Source organism: Anolis carolinensis, chromosome 1, assembly GCF_035594765.1.
Source record: "Anolis carolinensis isolate JA03-04 chromosome 1, rAnoCar3.1.pri, whole genome shotgun sequence".
NCBI classification, from domain to species: Eukaryota; Metazoa; Chordata; class Lepidosauria; order Squamata; family Dactyloidae; genus Anolis; species Anolis carolinensis.
The window spans coordinates 285,050,675-285,067,692 of record NC_085841.1 but is presented as its reverse complement, the minus strand read 5'-3'; the positions used below and the strand labels follow the sequence as shown (position 1 = coordinate 285,067,692).

Here is a 17,018-nt window from a genome sequence, read left to right as displayed (position 1 = left end):
CTTCTATCTCTGCCATTCATTCACTTTTCTCCTTAGAACTTGTGCTGTGGAAGTCACACAACAAATTAATAATGTATCTCTGTTTTAACTTCCAACAATAGTATATGGACAGCAGGCATGAGAGTGAAAGCTTATGTTAAAAATGAATTGCTCTTTACTAGGGCAAACACTGTTTTAGTGGACATTTTGTTTCCTACTAAGATATGGCAATTTAGTTCTCATTTACACTGTGCAGTGGGAAATGTTTCTTGCTGAATTTCCTGTAAGGATTTACTCTCAGCCCTCCAATCTGAATGTATGTGATTAATTTAAGGTAAACAACTTACATACCTGAACAGAACATATGAAGTGCACATCTAGTTTGTCACTCAGGCTCACATTTCTGATCTACAGCACTGATAAATATTTTCTAGACTAGAATGCTTTTAGAAATAATTGATTCTTTGATAATCTGTTGCATGATTGTGATTTGTAAATCACATTTTAAGGACAGCTCTTTGAGGAAAATGCTCCATTTGCACTTTGAAACTACATTGTGTTTGTGGTTCCAAATTCCATCTGGTTTGTGTTATGGCATAACCCGATGTCCTGTGTAGAACATAAAATTTGTAGAACATACAATATGCACAGATTAGTGATGAGTGTATCCATTTGGAGCTGATCCATGTATCAGGGGAAAAGACAGCTTTGGCAAATTAGTTCATTATATAAATGGGGCTCCACCTCCAAAAATGTGGAATCATTATGGCTTTCATAAGTAAAATGCATAATTGTTGTTGTTGTTTTTTTTAAAAAAAAATCACATAAAAACTAGACAATCTTTGTATTTCACAAGAAACTTATACAGTATTCTGCCCACATACCCATAACTACTCAAGCTTTTCCAGGCCTTGTGGAATAAGAATTTGTGTCTTCTGAAAAATCTTTTTGGGGGTGGACTTCTCAAAAAGTGTGTGGAAGGCCATGCTTTTTTGGAGAAGCAATCAGTGAATATATCAGTAATGTTTTCTGTATGTGCTGCCCTATTTTTAAAAAGATCTTTGAACAGTTTTAAAAAATAAAAACAAGCAAAGAAGTAACAAAAATGTAGCACAACAAAATGCGATCAAAATAATGAGCAGTGAACAAAGCATGTGAATGAAAACCAATTTAAAAGCTGCAGTAAGATTTAAGTCACCAGGAAAAAAAGAGCAGAGGGAATTCAGCAAATCTAGAAGAAAAATATCTTTGGAGTTTAATTAGGCTGCTTTTCTTAAGTTACTGGGGAAGAGCAAGACGTAGAGTTCCACCCAACATTATGCAAGAAGACTACTTTTGTGTGGGTGAGTGAAGAAGATAATTTTGGAAAAATATTTTTTTTTAATTTTTTTATATGACAATCCCTAGGTTTTTTGTTGTTGTTTTTTTTATTAAAAAAACATTTTTATATATTTGACAGATCACATCATAAACAGTAAGTAGTGGTGGTAAAGCAGTAACAAAATTACAGGAGTCTTTTAAACATGCAATGGAAAACTATACTGAGGACATTATGATAAAAGGAGGCAAATTGACATGTAGGTATAACATTGCCAGTCAGCTTCCTCTCCCAATAATAAACCCTTTCTACTGCTATTGACAGTTAAACCCATAAATGGCAGCAGATCACACCACGTACCCATCATTTATGTAGTGCAATGATGAACCAGAGAAAAAGGGCTTTTTTATAGTGCAAACTCCTTATACAGGAAAGGGGAGCTGAAATCTCATCAACTTGTTTCTTTTGGTGTTGTACAATTACCCAGATAGTTTGCATAATTTCAGTTTCTCAAGTTACGTCTTGCATCAAATCTATACTGTAAGAAATCCACTAGTACTTCTGGTAGTTTTGGGAGGACATTCCTATCAGATTTCTGCTGATGAGTGGGATCCAGATTTAGATGGCTATTACAGGGTTGGGAAAATCCTGAAGTATCTTCAGAACCCAGAGTAGCTACTTCTGATTTGGGTTGCTTCCTAGGTCCCCAAGGATTGTTGTCTGATCCAAGTCTTCCATGTGAATTAAATGGAATACTATTCTGTCAAGTAGTACTTTTCAGTGTGTTGCTCATAGTTTATAACAGAACTAATTATATGTTAACATAGATTTTAATTATTATTATTTTTTTAAAATAAAAAACATAGAAAAGGAGCATGATGTAAACATTGACAATACAGTGATTTAGCTGAAAGAACATGCAGTAATGACTAATTATAACAATTATCCTTTCAAATACAATTCTATTTAGTTAGAACAGTTATACCATGTCTCATTTTACTAAATATTCCAAAAATATGAAGTAATGTGGATAATGTGAGAATAATTCATTTTGCCTAACTGAATACTAATTAAGGATTGCTGTTTTGTTTTAAAATTACTATTTAGTTATTTAACTTGAGATATTTGTGCTTAACATATTACTGAAAATATACAGATGGCTAATTATGCTCCCCTCCATTTTCATAGTAGAAAGTCAAACTATGATGACCTAGAAATGAATTACGCATTCAGAATTGTGGAAAGCAAAAGAAAAGGAGTGATTTGATCATTTAAACAGTTGGATGATACTTCAAAGGCCATCTGGCCTAACCTTCACTAGTGTTGGAATCCTTAGCTAAAAGATTCACAAAAGGGTTCTATTCAACTTATGTTTAATAATGTCCAGTGAAAAAAAACCCATTAAGTACAATTAGTCCATTATCAAACTTATCTTACCATTATGAAGTGCTTCCTAATGATTACTCAAACTGTTGCTAACCTGGAATATCATCTCTGGCAAAATGGTGTTACATACACAAATGAGTATTTGTTGATTTACTTACTATTTATGGTATATCCTTTTTTCCCTAATGAGCTCGGAGGTGATGTATGAAACTCACTTTATCTTCGTTATAACCAGGTAGGACAGGCTTAGAGTGAGAAGCACAACTACCCTAAGAGTTTCATGGTTCACTGGGGATTTTTTTTATCAGGATTACTTCCAATCTAGCAGTTCAAAAACATGCAAATGTGATTAATTAAACGATACCACTTTGGCAGGAAAGGCATAAAGACGCTTCAAGCAATCATGCCAGTCAACTGACCAGGAGGTGATAGTGCAGGCTCCTTGGCTTGGAAATGGAGAAGATATTTCCCCCAGAGCCAGAGATGAGCACCACTTCCAAGAGCCAGAAATGAAAGGAGAAGCCTTTGCCTTTATCTGTGTATGCGTGTCTCATTGTATTGTAACAAGGCATTGAATGTTTGCCTGTATCTGTTTATGTATACTGTAATCCGCTCTGAGTCCCCACGGGGAGAAGGGCGGAATATAAATAAAGTGCCGTTATTATTATGATTATTATTATTGTTACTGAAGTTCCAGCTAACACTCAAGCCCCTAAGTCACTTTGTCTTTCAGATACTGGGTTTTTCATATATGATTCCCCTGCTTGATTCAGTAGAGTATAGTATACAAGATCAGGAGGCACCAAATATTGGGAACAACAGCACAGTGTTACAGATGGAACTGAAATAATAAAACAAGAACCCATTAAAGGTCAGAAGAACAACAAGAAATTAGCTGGGGAGAAGGAACTAAATGAACAATTTTTTACACTTGTGCAAAGGGCTTGGAAAAAAATAAAATGAACTTAGATGGTTATTGAGGTCCCATCCAACTTTATGATTATATCATCGTATGACCTTGTGAAAGATGGTGAAGTCATGTGAATTTTCTATTCAATAAGAAAAGAAAGTTAAAATTAAATCACTATTATTTCTTAACAGCAAACTGCTATAAAATCCAATTTCTCATTACAGACCTCCAAGCATGCAGCCTCAGCTGCCTTAAGCAGAGTTGTTGCTTAAGTAAAATACTGTAAACTGGGCTGAATTAACAGTGCAACCCTCTTACATGGGAAGCGGTTCCAGTAAACTAATCTGACTTCCTTCTAAATTGCATACATAGAATTGTGACATAAGCGCTATTATGCTTGCTGGTTTCATCTCAGAAGTATTTTATTTGTTTTTATTCCCAAATTGCACACTGCACCTTAGTATAAAAGATCAGTTTGTTTGGATGCAGCATCACTGCAATGCAGCACAACTGCCTTGTCTGAGAATAACAATAATACAGTGTAAACCAGATGCACAGTAGACACTTTAGGATTGTTCCCTCCTTAGTAGAAGCAATTATTTATGTACCTCTCTAAGCATTGTGCGCAGTAGTCATTTAATATGACAGTGAAGTAAGAACATGATTCTCTTCCCACAGGAAAAGAGAATGCAGATGAACCCATCTCAGCAACTAGAGTTGTTTTCATTGTGAAAATAAAAAGTTCTTTTATCATACCAAAGTCCCAGCAAACAGTCATATATCCTATAAAATACATTTTAAAATGCATTTTAATCTATCAATCACTTATTCTGTATAAGCAAAATCCAGGTTGATAAGCAACATTCATGGTAAGATACAAAAGTAGAAGTAAACGGAACTACCTTCTACTGTCACATCCAGAACTTAGATGTCTTATTTTTTACTACAATTTCCAGAATCCCTAAGAAGTATGGTTGCTGGCCATACTGACAGAGGGAACTTGGGTGCTGTGGTCCAAAAATTACCTTTCCAAGATGTTGACAAATGACAGACCCCCTTTCATGCAATAATGCAAATGTTAGATCAGGTCCATACATTCGCAACACCATCCATCTCAGATCAAATGCAACCATGTATTGTTAATTGTAAAAATCTGATTTTGAATCTCTATATTCAGCCATCTTAGTGCATCCTTTCCCCTTCTTACTATGGGGCCTTATCTTTAACACATATTTGCCATATCATCTCTGTGATAGAAATTGCTGTACAGTTGGCCTCTTCTTTACACGAATTGGATTCAATCATCCATGGCTTAAAATACTATTTTTAAAAATCCCAAAAGCAAAGATTGATTTTGCTATTTTATATAATGGACCATTTTACTATGCTGTTGTATATAATGGGACTTGAGCATCCTTGGATTTTGGATTCTGTAGGGAGTCCTTGAACATAAACCCCAATCAATACCAAGGGCCCACTGCACCTATTGAATGAATGTTACCTGGGCATATTGGTGACAATTTAGTTTGAAGATTCTGCAGTGATTGTGCTAATTTTTACAAAACAAAATCCAAAAACAAATATATGTATTTTAATTTTTTTATATTTGCCACATAAACAACTTGAGGTTTAACATTTTTGTAGGAAAACAAAAATAAAACTGACACATGCGCTCATGCATAAATAAGCCGATAGTCTGCTCTTACTATGGTCTATGATCTGTGTTTTCCTTAGAATGTGGGGATACAGACTTGAGCTAATTGTACCATGTGTGTATCTCATTTTTATATGTGAGGTACATTCATATATAAAGATAAAAAGGAAATGACAAATATATATGAAAAAGTATTTGTTTCAATTATAAATACTATTTCATATATATTTTTATTATACAACTTCTGGTTCTTATTTGCTTCCACAAGCAATATTATGCTGGATGTAATAGTATTTCAGAAATGTATGAAGAGGCAGGTTTTTAAAAATGTTTCTGTGAATATTTTGTCAAAACACAATATCTGATTCTGCAGTTTAATTTGTGAGTTGATTCAAAATATCTATCACTCACCAAATTCTTTATGCAGAGCTATCTCCTTTTTTAACTTTGGGGAAAATGTGAATGGGCTACACAGTATGCACAGGTATTGGTTAAGTGAGACAAGTTCTTCCAGTTGTATCCAAAGTCATACATGTTAGGATTCCAGGAGACCCAATTTTGAATCCCTACTGAGCCATGGAAGCCCACTGGGTGACCTTGCAGAGGTGATACTTGCTTTAGCATTAGATGAAGGCAATGACAAACCTCCTGTGAATATATCTTACCAAGAATGCTCTAGATAGGTTATAAGAAATCAAAGTTGACTAGAGAAAAAATTACAGTAATAAGGAGACATTCAAGATTCACACTACAGTAACACTGGCAACTTAAATATAGACTGGAGCATATTAGACCACAAAAATACATCTCTTATTTTTGCATAACCTGGATTGAACAGAAAGTGGAAATGGGACACTTAACATTTTTTCCCTACCAAAATCCTCATCAGTCACTTCTCCAACATCTCTTTGCAAGAAGAAAGATCTAATCAGTGATAATTGGCTGGGATTGAATGCATTTGAAAGAATGCTTGGCACGTGGGAAGTGTTAAAGCTCCTTTCACCAAATCTTCCTGATCCATTTCTTCTCTTCCTCTCTTTGCTAAATAGTTGAACAACATCAAATGGCATTACATCTACTTTGGCCCAAAGACAAAAGGAAGAATTACAAGAGTTGTACTTCAATAGATCCCATGACAGTTTCCATTTAAGGAATTCTTGTTAGCAGAATCCATATTTTCAAATTTTGAGTCTGAGTAACCACAACTGCTAGGGACCATGTGGATGTTCACAACTTCCTTGATGATTAGGGGCAAACCAAAAGTTTTCATGTTATTTTGATATCACTTTCTATTTCACCTTGTTCCTAAAACTCTTGGTGTATATTGTATTTGTATGTTTATGTTTGTTGTGGCATTGAATTATTGTCAATCTGGAAGCCACTCTGAGTACCCTTTGGGTGAGATAGAGCAGGGTAAAAATACAACAAATAAATAAAATAATAATTGGTTATTGGTTACATTTCAAAAGACAGAGAAAGATGGGTAAGTAAGCATTTCATTTCAATTTGACCAAAATGTATCACCATTTGTAAAATTCAAACATGGAAAAAAGTGACGGGAAAATGTGCTTGGGGATGCAAGAGCCCTGTTTTACTTGCACTCCACATCAAATGTGTTCTTTGTTATCTTTCCTACTTTTGCTGTTTTGTTATCCATCATAAAAAGGCCAAAGGTGGGATCATGATCAAATCTTGGCTTGAATGTACTTGCTACAAATTTCTTCAAAATGTAATACCAAGATCATTTGAAAGATATCATTTGGGGTGGGTGTGGGGGTTCAGTGACTCCTACAACAATACCTGAAATCAGGGCCGTAGCCAGAAAAAAAATTCGGGAGGGGTTTTGAAAATTTCAGGGGGGGGGGGTTAACCCCTAGCACACACCCCTCCCCGCTACAAACCTGTCCATATCTGCTTGAGATAGTGCCTGGAGGGACTCTTAATGTTTTGTGTCTCATGCAATAAAATGGTGCTGTTTAAATAATGAAAATGCATAAATAATTACGCAAAGAGCTATGTCATCTTTACTTCAAAAGGTCACTGACTTTTGTCCAGGGAGAGTATGTAAGTGTATGCATTCTTGTCTGAGAGCAAATGTCCGACATAAAATTTAAAATGCATAAAAAAGAACAATTTCTCCCATTTCACACATTAGAAAAATATCTGTGAAGTATGTGTGGAAATTGAAATGGCCTTATTATACCACTTCACTGTACTAGCACTATTTAAAGAATTTATAGTAGCTTTTGGAAATCAAAAACAGGAAGCTGATAGTTTTCCTGAGTGATTGAAATCACAGTGGTGACTTTGCTAAAGATAAGAAATAGATACAGAAACTCCCAGCTAAATCCAATATGTTATCTTAATAACAACCGACGTAAGCCTGAAGACAAGAATCTGAAGGATATTATATTTTTATTGCTGTGCTGTGGTTAGCATATTGTTTGGAGGAATAACTACTGAAGCCTATTTAATTCTGGACGAGTATGCTGAGGACCTCTGAACTGGCAGCTGCTGTTTATTTTTATATATTTTAAAGAACACCCTGCCCTTAACAACAAGTCTTGTTACTAAACCTTCACTGCTTCATCAAGGATGATTTGTCTAGGAGAAAAGAACCAAGTGCTTTAGCATTTCATGTACTGAAATGTGTAATCAGTCCAGAAAAATGCCCCCCCCCCCCCGCAAAGGTGGTATTGAAATGTTCATTTCTCTAAAATAAGAGAGGAAAATTGGAATAATTCTTGAAACTTGAGATAAGCATGCTAAATGTGTATTGTAGGGTTACAATGGAGCTTATAAGCACCAGATGCAGCCATGTTTTATCCATTCATGCATTACAATGTTTCTTGGTTAAATTGTGGGACAGGTAGAATATTCTCTTACTGCCTGTTATTAGTGGCTGTTGTCTGTCTCATGAATCAGCCGTTTTTGATAACTACCCATATTACAAAGCCAGATTTTCAGCAGTATATACTAAATGACCTGATGCAAAAGAATACAGCACTCCATCACTCTGAAGTATTATGAAGAAGAACAAACATTTTGGATCTTTTACCAGAGATGTATGATCCAAGGAATGAGACTGAAAAGTGTTAGATGTGTAGAACCACACATTTATGTGGGTTTCTCTGATGTTGCATCTTAAGGAAATATCATCTGGAAATAATTGTGCTTTGATTTGGAAGCCCTTACAAGAAATGAAAGAAACAAGGAAAGGAACTGAGTCTTTAGGAAAGTAGGTATAGGGTAAGAAAGCCAAAGTGACTTGATGGGTTATGGAAGTATAAAAATGTTTTTTTCATTGTATGAAGAATCTCAGAATGTTATTGTCATTGCTGTTCCATTCTGTTTTTTAAAAAATATATTGGGTTCCAGTATAATTTCTTTTATTTCTCCACAGAAATTTATGCATGTGTTTTTGTGCATTTTATTTCAAAATATCCACATTTTGTACATTGTAACCTACTTTTGTGCTCATGTACCATTAGTTAAAGCATACTTGTATTCATTTGTCATACATTTACATTTCAAACGTATACATAAATTCACTTGTTTTCCTTCAAAAAGCCACATAGGCCACATGAACACATGGAGCTATGAGGCAAGGTGGAGTTCATTCTGCTGCACCAACACAAGAGATGCCAAATAGTATATTTATCCCTTTGTATCTGTGGATTCAGCCGTACACAGATTCAAACCATCCACAACTTGAAAATATTCCAAAAAACAAAACAAATCCAAGAATCAAACCTTGATTTTGCCACATTATATAAGGGATACCATTTTACTACACCATTGTATAGAATACGATTTGAGCATCCATCAATTTTGGGATCCACAGGGTCCTGAAACCAAAGCCCAGTGGATACCATGAGCCCACTATATTTCAATACTGCTGAAATGTCTCATTGTTGTCCGTTCCTAGCTTTGTATGGCTCCTTGGCTGGACATTCTCACTAGTATCTCATCAAACTTCCTAGAAACCTTGATCTGCTAAATATTTTATGGATTTAATTCATGAAATAGTTAATTTAAAACACAGAAATGTGTTCACCTTGAATGTTGGGTCTGTATCCACAGAATATTTCCAGTGACTTATAGATGTTCCGGGTTTTGTATTGATTTCTCAGCAATACTGATTTGTCTGTTTGTTTAAGTTGTCTAAAGAAACTAGACAACTCTGTGAATAAGAGAACTAAACTGCTCCATAATTTGTATCTGTTATCTTTTTTGCTGACAGAAATATCTTTGACTAGGGATTCCATTAGTAGAACAGAGAGGAAGACATTTTTCATTACTCCGTCCTTCATACTGTTCACTTCTTCCAGTAATGTTTCAAAGGGACTTCTAGCCTTCCAGTTCAGATTTTGGGACACATGCAGGAAACATTTGGAGATGGAAGCCCCCGCTAAATCAAACAGACTTTCTTCAACCAATTGGATAAAACATGTAATGCACATCTATTTAGTGTTTTCTCTGTCACAGTGAAATACAGCCTTTCAAATTGCACCAAAATACAGTAGTAGGCTAGATAAGAGTGCTGATGTTCTATATTCAAAGTTGACTTACTTACTAAATCACACAGATTTACTAACTGCAGGTAGATAGCAAATAGGCTACTAATCTTCTAGGGCATCAAACAGCTGTGTATATTGCATTTACCGGCTGTGAGTTAGACTTTTAAAGGACTGTTGTTTCAGATCTTGTCTTAAGGAGCAAATTAATGACTCCAGACGCTGTACTGCATGCTTAATGGACTGCAGTAAAGTCTGCTTTGATGCTACTGTAGCCTGGGGTGAGCAATACTTTTCATATACTTTAGGGATTCTTGCCTCCTGGGATTTCTTTGCATGTTCATTATGCATAGCTAACTTAATTCCAAATTCTTCAGAGCAAAAGAAAAATATATATCTTTGATAAAACTTCATGTATAGTTGCACGATACACCTAATTCACTTTGAGAATATATGTACATCTAAAAAGGTTATACACAGAGGTTACATGTGGGATCATGAACTGGACACATATATCATATGTATTCCATACAACATCATTGTAACAATTGCACTTTCTGCCAGATTGTTTCCTGGGACAATTTATAGTACTTCAGGCTGCCTGAAAATTTTTGCTCTCCTACAAAAGATTGCTCAGGCATCAAGATGTTCAGGAGAAATCATTCTTTCACTCCCACTACCCTCAAAATCGTATATGGTGGAAATAGAAGAGACAGCCTTCTTGGTGGATTCTCTAAGGCATCGAAAATATTCTGTGTAGAGAAGCAAGGATATCTCCTTCCATTTATTCTTGTCCTTTTTTCCTTTTTTAAAAATTATATTTTAAACTATTTTTGTAGACAGTTTATTTTTTAAATAACTTTACATGTATATATCTGTATGTGCTTTTTATCTATCTATCAGAATTATTGTAAAGATGGATATAAATCAACCTGAGCACAGAACCATGGTATGGGGTATAGTATGCATATACATATACTATACTTATCTGTATAGTATGCATGTTACACTGTGTATGTTTATTCAAACCCTAAAGTAGATTGTAAATTATTAAAGCATGATTTAAGCTGATTGAGGACTCATATGTTTTTAGACTAACTATCCTTTTTAATGTTCCTGTCAATAACTTTTCATAACCATTCTAATTTCCCTACTAATTATGTCTGCTCTATAATTAATCACAACATATTTAATAGTGAGATTGTGCATTTGACAACTTTGGTCTCTTGTTTATAATGATGATAATCTTCACAAAGCAATACATTCTGACATTGATTTACTGGGTTTCCTGAATTGTACTGTTGTTTGTTGTTCCCAAGGGAAGTAGGGTCAGACACTATCCTAGTCCATGGGTTTGCATAATGCCCCAAATGCACCAGATATCACCTGATTTTGGAAGTTAAGCAGGACCATCTATAGCTAGGATCAATGAAAATCAGGTACTATATTTCAAGGGAAGAAACATTTTTTTTCATGTCAGGAGCAACCGGAGTTGCTTCTGGAGTGCAAGAATTGGCTGTCTGCAAGGATGTTGCCCAGGGGACGCCCGGATGTTTTGATGTTTTACCATCCTTGTGGGAGGCTTCTCTCATGTCCCCGCATGGAGCTGGAGCTGATAGAGGGAGCTCATCCGCATTCTCCTCGGGTGGGATTCGAACCTGGCAGCCTTCAGGTCAGCAACCCAACCTTCAAGTCACAAGGCTTTTATCCCCTAGGCTACCGGAGGCTCCTGGGAAGAAACATGGAAGTATTCTTTACCTAAGAAAAACCCATGACATTTATGGGGTGACCATAAGTTGATGAGCAACTTGGAGGCACATACACATTCACCTTCTAAAATAGCAATTTCAGTTTCTTCTATATAAACTGTAATTTGTCTTGGAAAAAGTGATGCCAGTCAGAGGGTTTTATATTATGTTACCTTAGTTCCTGTACAAGGAGAAAGGTGGGGTATAAATTTAATTAATACATTTTAAGATTTCTTTTTGAAAAATTGAAGTTATTTCCATGTTCAATTGCATCTCCATTTTATTGAAGAATGAAATTGGAAGGAGATATGAAGGTAGCATACTCTTGTCAGTTTCCTCCCCCTTTTTTCTGCCAGTAGTAGTGCTAGTTGGTGATTGCCACCTCTTCTCAATATGCTTTAGAAAATGACCCTGCATTTTCATTTAGCAATATTTCCTGGATTTCTATGAGTACAGTGGCTGCCTAACCCTCCCCCCAATCCGTTTGTGTCCTTCTGAAAAAAATACCAATATACCCCACCCCAATACCCATACCTGACAATGGATTTAGAAATATCAAAAAGAGGACATTTTGACTAAGCCCTTCTGCTAAAATATATTGGCATGAGCCCTGTATTCTACAAGAAACTGAAAATAACCTGAAGTAATGAAATAATGCCATGTGCACCAAACATATGTTGGATTTAAGGAACCAGGAGAAATGGACTGCTAGCATAGTACAGGTGAGGTGCAAAATCCTCTCTTCCAATTAGCAAAATGCCACCTTTACTTTATGAAGGGCACCTTTGGATTCAACCTATTATTTTAGTGCTTCATTATTCGTAAAGCAAATATTTACATTAAAATTCATTACTATCTATGCACTATATATCTTAAAAGAAGTGTTCGCAGCTGCAAAAGGTAATATTTGTTCTATATATTTAAATAAAGGCATATTTACTTAGTTCCAATTATTTTCAGCAAGAAAAAAAATCGCACATTCCTATTGAATTACAATATTTTATATATTAACACTCAAATGTTCTTGATATTTTATTTGATGGTGTGATCAGGGCACAGTCTTAACCACAGTGCGCAATCATTAGCCAAAAAAATTAACCTTATAGAGGAGAATAATGCTTGGATTGGATTAGAATGATTATAAATACTTCTGTTTCTCCATTATAAAAATGCTCATTATTATTTCTCTGCTCTGTTGACCTCTGTTCACATCCACCACTTTTTGTGTGTCTCTTTGGTTCATTTGTCATATCTCAGTTCTGGTCCAGTGAATGGGATAACCAAGGGGCAAAGTAGGAACTGAAGTTGAGAGTGTGTTTGCCAAGAATCTTTCTTCCGCCATAATTGAATCTACATGAACCATGATACTTTTCAATACTCAAATTAAAAATGTGATTCCTATTAAAATATGAATTCTATTATACAGATCTGATTTCTTATTCCATTTATCTAGTATTGCCTCACCACTAGAAGAAATACTTTTTAGACTACAAAATTCAAACCAGAAAATGTGTTTAAACATGCAAATAATACTAGATGGAAAACTCCTTAAATAAATATGTAAATAAATATGTAAATTAGTATGAACTTGAAAAAGCTAGCATATGAAATGGAAACATTCTTTGATGTGTTTTCATTTCAATTCTAAACATTCTTATGCATTCTAGACAAATACATAAAAGCACACATGCAATTTTGAGGTCTGCATCCTTTATTATTATGATGCTGAGTCAAGCTTTGTGTTAAATGCAATGCTTTATGTGGGCAGGAATGATGAAACATTTTTGCAATTTACTCAACGTAACTTGAAAATCTTACTCCGTTCCAAAATTAGGGAATGAAATCAAGATAGGCAACTTTGGCCTAAGAATGGATTAACTTTTAAAAAGTTAAACCAATCTAAATCATGTAAAGTAGATAAATATGTTGACATTAAGCAGTGCAAAGACAGAGGTAATCCCGTGAAATCAATTTGAGGATGAAGCACCTTGGTTCAAAATTGAGTATGAGATAATGGCCCATAGCTTCCTGATGCAGCCAAATTCCTCCATTGAGAACACAGAAGAAAGTTACTGCCCGGTGGTTAGTTTTTTGTTTTTTGTAATCTGCCTGGCAGTTTACCCAAGATATGCCCAAAAGGAGACCCTTCACATGCTTTATTATCAGATCCCTCAATGGTTACCTAACTGTCTTGGAGGACAGTTAGATAAAAAATTCATTTTGCATTATCAAAACCTAGTGTGAAGTATGGAACTCAGAGAGAGCATCCATGGCAGAAATGGATTATTTGCAGATGGAATTCTAATCGTGTTTTTTTAAAATACTAAGGATTCTTCCATTGCTGAAGCGCTGTTTTTGTATGTGATAGATAAATCTGTGTGCATCCCATCAGCAACAATAATTTTTCAAAGGCCATAGAGTGATATAGGGGATGTTCTGAAAGGATTGGGAGGAGCAAACCTTCTGTGATGTGATGAGTCAAAGCGCAGTATTTTCTGAAGATAAGAATCATAGTAATTGGATGTGATAAGGTTAGTATGTATTCTGTCTGAAAACAGTGTGCATTCAGTTATAAAAAAAACTACAAGATAGAACTGATAGAAACAGAATACCATATTTTCTAATTTGATAAGGTCCCTAGAAACAGTTTTACCTTTCTTAGAAACAGAAATTCTAGTTTGGACCCACGTGAAAGTGGAAGTCTTCCTTATGCTAGAATCTTTTAAAATGGGTAAGGTTTGGGGAAATTCCAGGGATTCTTTAAAAAGCAAATTGATTATGAAAAAGGCTACTTTATGTATATGTATTGAAAGTCACTGTTTTATTTCCACAGGCTATTCATGTCTATTTTTTATTATGATAATAAAAGGACATAGTGAATATTCTGCCAAAAAAAAAACCCTAATCTAAAATTCAAATTATGGCCAAAAATGACAAAAAGTTTGGGTGACATATATTCGGATGCATAAAGATTTATAATGGCTGTCATAATGTAATATTTAGGATACAGAAATAGGGTTAATGGTTTCTGTAATCATCATTAATGATCAACCAGAGGTTGCAATGAATCAAAGTATCCACATCTGACATGATGATTCCTATGATAGTTTTATAAACTTTTGAGGAAATCAAGAGTACTTTTCATCTTTCCAAAGTTAGACCTAGTTTTTTGAATTGTTCTGTGGCTTCTTTGAATATGACCTCATGCATTACCAAGTGTTTTGTATCTCTAATTAGCCAGGCGGAAATCCAATTTAGAAACATTCTAATACTTTTCACCACCACTCTGAGGTGGTCTTCAAGTTCTGGATTTATATTTGAATTTAACATAGTCCTCAATATCTAGTCTAAGTTATCCAGTTTGAAAAAGTTATTCACTCTATATCAATGTAACTAGAATAGCAAGAGCTACATCTTTGCAGTATCTTTGAACAGTTCCTCCAACATAGCAGGCACAGTCTTTCAAACCTATTTCATAGCTGCTGCTATTTACTGCAAAAGACTTGGTCAGTTTGGTAATAGACTTCAAACATGTCGAGGCTTTGGTTCTCTAGCTCACTAAATGTTGTCTTTGCTCTGATCGGACCTTTGAAGATATCCTAAGGAGAAGCAGTTGAGATAATTAAGAAACTGAAAATCCCCTAAACCGGTAGTGAGTTTGAAACTGTAACAAGCTCTAGGCTAAGTGGAGCTTGAAAGAGAATAACCAGCTGTGATGGCATGTAAGACAACTCCAAAACAGGCCATCCTGTGCCTAAGAGAAAAATGTAAGGAGAAAAAGAAAAAGAGAGGAAGGGTTAGAAAATATATCTTTATGTTCTAGAGTTTAAATACTGTTAAAATTGTAGAGTAAACTGGTCATTGGTACTAAAAAATTAAACATCTTTGTTGGAAAACTCTGTTTTTCCAATTCATTTTGTTTGTTCTCTATTTGCTCCTAGAAGTCTATGAAACTTGAAATGTGTTGGATTTCAGATTTAGGACTACCTGTATTTGTATATGCATACATAGAAAGATATCTTGGAGATGGAACCTAAGTCTAAACAAAATTTACATTCCATATTATACCTTATGCACTTTGCTCAAAAATAATTTTATACAATATTTGAATAACTTTGTGCATGAAGCAAAATATGTGTTTGTACCATCAGAAAGCTACTCACTTGAACAATTTCTAATTCTGGAGTATTTCAGATTTTGGAAATCTGAATAAGGGATACACAACCTGTACTCTGTTTTTATTTGGCAAGACATCTCTTGGAGTCTATGTTCAGTTCTGGTTACCTCAGCTGAAGAAAGGTATTAACAAATTGCAGAGAAGAAAAATAACTAAGATTATGAAGGGTCTGGGAAATAATCCCTAGAATAAGTGGTTGAGGGTGCTTGGTATGTTTTGTCTATAGAAAAAAAAGGCTAAAAAGGTGATATAATTGCCATCTTTAAAGATCTGGAGAGATGCCACATGGAAGATGAAGCCAATTTATTTTCTGTTATTCCAATGGTTAAGAACCAACCTAATTCATTTGAATTACCATAAAGGAGATTCCTATGAAGAGCTTGATGGTGATAACTGTTTAACAGTTATAGAGAGTATTGCAGAAGGCTGGAGACTTTTTAATGGAAATTGGATACCCATCTCTTCAGAATGATGTTGCTGTAGATTCCTTCAATAGTAGGAGGTTGGACAAAAAAAAATGAATAGTTTAGTAACAGTCTTCAAGCATGCTGAGGCTTTGGTTTTCTAGCTCACTAGATGTTGCCTTTACTCCGATTGGGCCATTAAGATCTCCTTGTTTTCTGCTGCCTTGGAAACTAGGAAGTGGAACAGTGACTTCAAACTACAGAAAAGGAGATTCCACCTGAACATTATGAAGAACTTTCTAACTGTGAGAGCTGTTCAGCAGTGGAACTATTTGCCCCAGAATGTGATAGAGGCTCCTTCTTTGGAAGCTTTTAAACAGAGGCTGCATGGTCATCTATCGGGGGTGTTTGAATGCGATTTTCCTGCTTCTTGGCAGGGGGTTGGACTGGATGGCCCATGAGGTCTCTTCCAACTCTATGATTCCATGATTTTATGATTCTATGATCCTGAGAGGAAACAGTTGAGTTAATTAAGATATTGAAAATCCACTAAGGTAGTAGTAAGTTAGCTTTCCAATACTGCAATTTTGCCTTCCATTAAACTATTCTGAATAGAAAAGAAGTAGCCTTTTCAGTACAATAATTAGGTGGAACATTGCTACCGTGTTTCCCCGAAAATAAGACAGTGTCTTATATTAATTTTTGCTCCCAAAGATGAGTTAGGTCTTATTTTCAGGGGATGTCTTAGTTTTCCATGAAGAAGAATTCACATTTATTGTTGAACAAAAAAATGAACATTTATTATATACTGTACAGTGGTTGTCATCACAAGCTAGCATAACCAGACAAACTGTGAATCCTATCAAGAATTTCTTGTTACTACCATTATTTCCATGTGCAACACTCTATGGTACGTACATTTATC

The 17,018-nt window shown here is 35.1% G+C and overlaps 2 protein-coding genes across 4 annotated transcripts in view; both read left to right on the top strand.

Annotated features, from left to right (window-relative positions):
* Positions 1-17,018, top strand: part of luzp2 (leucine zipper protein 2) — a 535,247-nt gene that overhangs the window by 408,558 nt on the left and 109,671 nt on the right. The window lies entirely within an intron of this gene.
* LOC134299107 (uncharacterized) overlaps positions 1-17,018 on the top strand; it is a 35,613-nt gene that overhangs the window by 2,137 nt on the left and 16,458 nt on the right. The window contains exon 2 of the mRNA XM_062980848.1: positions 3,059-17,018. This exon is cut by the window's right edge and continues 16,458 nt beyond it. The gene's annotated coding sequence lies outside the window, so the exon portion shown is untranslated. The remainder of the gene's footprint in view (positions 1-3,058) is intronic.